The sequence below is a fragment of the Lycium ferocissimum genome, chromosome 6, assembly GCF_029784015.1.
Source record: "Lycium ferocissimum isolate CSIRO_LF1 chromosome 6, AGI_CSIRO_Lferr_CH_V1, whole genome shotgun sequence".
Lineage (NCBI taxonomy): Eukaryota > Viridiplantae > Streptophyta > Magnoliopsida > Solanales > Solanaceae > Lycium > Lycium ferocissimum.
In genome coordinates, this window is record NC_081347.1 from 33,765,689 (window position 1) to 33,770,133 (window position 4,445).

Genomic DNA, 4,445 nt, shown 5'->3' on the forward strand with positions numbered 1-4,445 from the left:
CCGAAGAAAGGGGGTCAGTACGGAATATGTACTGAGTATGCAAAGCGTGAAATATAGTAAACAGGATCAAACTCAAAACCATAAATACAGAAAGTAATGCAATATCCAGAATATCGAAATGCTTACTCATAAAAAATACAAATCATGCATAGGGCTCTTAGAACTATGGTCGCCCGCCCATCGTTGGCGCCATAACACAGTATCACACCAGAAGGTTTCATATCTCCGTATCCCCATCACACATCATAACATATCATAATAACACAGCATAACACCAAATATAAACGGAACCCGGCCCTCTAGCGAGGAGCTCGGTGAACCGTAACACAGCATCACACCGGAATATAATATAGTGCGCGCGATACATAACCGGGCCGGGACTCGGTGAAGGATGTAATAACCATATGCACGAGCAGAGTCGTGAGCAACTATATGCAGTTTAAAACATTTTCAAAGACTCAATAAAGTATTCGAAATGAATCATCATTTAAAAATCAAGACGATAGTCAAATCAAGTTGCTTCCGAGTGTCGCTCGAGAACATATTCGATAGAACTTTGGGACTTATAGATACATATCAAACTATATGAAGTAACTTATGGAAATTAGGGGCATAATTGTCATTACAAACTTGATAGAAAAGTAAGTAGTCGACGTCCGAAATTAAGACAATAGTCACACTTAATCCCTTTCAAAAGTCGTTAGTATTACGCAAAGGGGAGCCTCGGGGCCCATGGACGAGTATCAAACCAATCCGAGTCCAACTATAAAAATCGGAGACCTTATTCATTATAGAATCTCCTACGAACGTTTCGAGGCGATCCGAGCTCGTCTATGAAAGTTACGATCGTTCGTAGTTACGGAACCTTTTTGGAAATAAAAGTCTTTATGAAACATTTGAAATCAAATCATATACAAACATAAGGATCGTGGTTCGACTGTATTAAGAGAGCAAACATTAAGAAATGAATAAGAATCGCACACATGCTCGGATCTTAGAATGGAGTCACCCCGAGGCTCGCATTACAGCCTACTTACCACTAAGACATGCCAAAAACAAGAGGGGTTAGCTTTACATACCTCGTCCGCTCGCTAAGTTAATCCAAACTTACGTCTCGGCTTCTCCAAAAATCTACAATAACATCATTTGGCACCAAACATTAGTCCTAAGCGCTTAGAAATCCAATTCTAATTTAACACTTCATTTACGAAATTTGGCGCAAAAGCATTTCCGTAAATCCAACAACCCCGAGAATTCAACTCGGCCAAATCTTCAACAACAATACCAACAACCATACTAATAGCATCAACAACCAATTCAAAACGCATTCTAACCTCAACAACTCTTTTCTACATAATTCGAAAACATTCCATTTACGTTTAAATTAACCATATACTATCAAACCAACACCAATGCACATATATTCAAGTACTAATCCGAAATCATTCAAACAAAATTCAAGAACATTTCAACCAATCCACAAAGTGTCCAAACGGCCCAACCAATGTACTACATAACCCGAAGTCTTCCAAACTCAATCAAAACTACAACAACACATTTCTTTCTTCCAAATTCATAAACTACATCAACATTTCACACATTAACAACATTAACCACAATAATACTCATAAATTCAAGAAACTATGCTAAAATCACATTAACTTCTACAACAACCCACAAACAATTACAACTTCAATTTAAATCATTAAACCTTCATCTTCATCATATAATCCACAACAATCATCAACTAATACACTAACTAAATTTAGTCCATCATAGTCTACCAAAACAGCCCCTATACGACCACACTTCAACACACAACATATCATGATTTCCATCCATTTTTTTTACACACTACAACACATTCAAAACATTCATAACACAGCTAATTCCAACCATTTAACCCACATAAAACAGCCCCTTAATCCATAAATCTCAACAAAATAACAAACTAGTTTATAACGCTATTTTCTCCGTTCTAATCCGTTAAAACTCTAATTAAACTTGTTAACAATGAAAAAGGGACCTTAGTCTTACCTTAAGTATGCAGCCAGCACGTCACCCTCTTCTTCTTGGCTGATTTTTAGCCCAAATTAAAGGCAACGCAACGCACAACACTTTTCTCTTCATGAGCTTCGCGATTCGGGGCTTAGATTGTGGTCAAAATTTGGTTTCTCTCTCCCTCCCCTCTCTCTCTCTCTCCATCTCTGAAAATTCTGGACATTTTGGTCTGAAAAATTAAGGAGAAAGCTGAAAATTTCACTTAAATGGCGTGGGTATTGGGCCTGACCCGACTTGGAATCGGGTTGGGCCGAATCCACTGTTTAGCTCGACCTTTCTGCTTTAAAACATTCATATCTCCTTATCCCGATGTCACCTGTGGTCCCATGACCTATGGTTGGAAAGCTAATTCAATTATATACAACTTTAATTCTGGGAGTTTTCCCAAATTCCAAACTCATAATACCGTTTTGGCCCCTCGAAGTCAGATCACCCGAAGACATTTTCTTAAATCGCTCTTTTGGAGGGCTTACACTCATTTTTAGCTTATGGGTCCTTCTTAGGACTTGATCAACTTCACATGTACTACCCATATATCTCTTCATATGTCTTTTATAAAATCCCGATATGTGGGTCCCACCTTAACACACGGCCACTTTGGCCTTTTCATGAAATTTTTATTTCCACTTCTAGCCCCTAATTTCCCTTAATATTCCATACCAACAAAATTCATAACCAACTTGTGCGTTAAAATAAAATCGGAGGTCAAAAGTCTCAACCTCGTATCCCGAATTAGTCTTGTCCTTAACTTATCATGGTTAGCTCGGATTATCCCAACGTACAAAATACGGGATATAACACTCGCATTCACATTTACATCCAGGTGAGCCACATAGCTTAATCATAATTTCTATCCATCATTCATGCTAATCTCATTGAGCAATAATACGTTTTTATCACCATCAACAACTATGCCCATATCAATGTACATAAGCCGACGAGGCTAACAAAATGACATACAAAATGTAAGCCGACAAGGCCAAATACATCTAACCATGTACACATGTCTACGAGCCTCTAAGGAGAGTACGTCACATTATATAGGCGGGACAGGATCCCGCCATACCCATAAGTATGTACACAAAAGAATAGATACCAAAAGCTGTAGCTCCGAATGAAATGGAGCTCCACTACGTAGTCCCTGAGTAATAAAGCTATGGATCAAGTCTGTCTCCCTGGCCACCTGCGGGCATGACGCAGCGTCCACAAATAAAAGGACATCAGTACGAAGAATGTACTGAGTATGTAAAGCATAATCAACATCATTATAGAAGCATAATAGACAACATAAGAAATAGTATAAGATGGGAGGTAGTAGAACCATCGTCATAAACACTTACTTGCTTTTCATAGGGACCTTCCATTTCTAATGCGTGATCGTGTACATACATCCATATCCGTATCCGTATTCGTATCCGTATTTATTTACATTTTCATATCCATATTCATATTCATAATCGTATTCATATTCATTTTCATATTCGTATTCATAGCATACCCGACCGCGAAGGTTCGGTGATTCACATACCCGGCCATGGCAAGGCTCGGTGATTATACATACCTGGCCCTACCAAGGCTCAGGGTTATCCGTACCCAACTGCAGTGGTGTGTGCGCAATACATTTCATACCCGGCCATATAAGCTCGGTGTTACATAATAGTCGTACATAGACACATATACATAAGAGCTCATAAGCGTCTTTGGCATCATTACTATCATTGTTTCATTACATCTATCCTTAGAGAATCACTCATCATATAAGGAATTTAGTAGAATCAAATCATAACGAGAATCTTGAGCTTTAGTAGCTTTAAAGATAGAATCATTTGGAAGACATTATAGACTCATGAAAGGATGGGTATATAGCCAAAGAACCATGCCTTATTGAAAGAAGGGTTAGCCTTACATACCTTTTCATTTAGCTATTCTATCACTTGAACGTTCTCCTTCAATGCTCACATTCTACCTTCATTAGAGTTTATACTAACATTAGATAATCGACAGCTTAGCATACTAGACTAAAGCTAGAGAAAATTGGGCAGCATTTCCTTTATTTATACTACTTCCTCCATATCATATATCAACTCCCAAACATCTATAATAACATTCACAATATCATAGCAATAGTCTTCATTCACCTACATTATCCATATTCCTCAATTCACTTCAAACCATCCATATCCATGGTCATAGCACACTATTACATTCACTTATATACAATGTCTATCCCATGTTCTTAATGCCAATTATAGCATAATTATAATCACAACATATCAAGAATCGTGACTCAATCCAAGCTACTACTCAAAAATGATACTATTTTCACATTCATGACCCATTTTCTATCTCCTTCTACAATCCAAGTCTTTCAACCTCTCAATACC

General features: G+C 37.8%; 1 long non-coding RNA gene across 1 annotated transcript; it reads right to left on the minus strand.

Moving 5' to 3' along the window:
• Nucleotides 1–2,936: 2,936 nt before the first annotated feature.
• LOC132060766 (uncharacterized) lies at nt 2,937–4,217 on the minus strand. The gene is made up of 2 exons (XR_009416015.1): nt 3,972–4,217; nt 2,937–3,244 (listed from the first exon to the last, which is right to left on the minus strand). It is a non-coding gene; the product is annotated as an uncharacterized LOC132060766 (long non-coding RNA).
• Nucleotides 4,218–4,445: the final 228 nt, after the last annotated feature.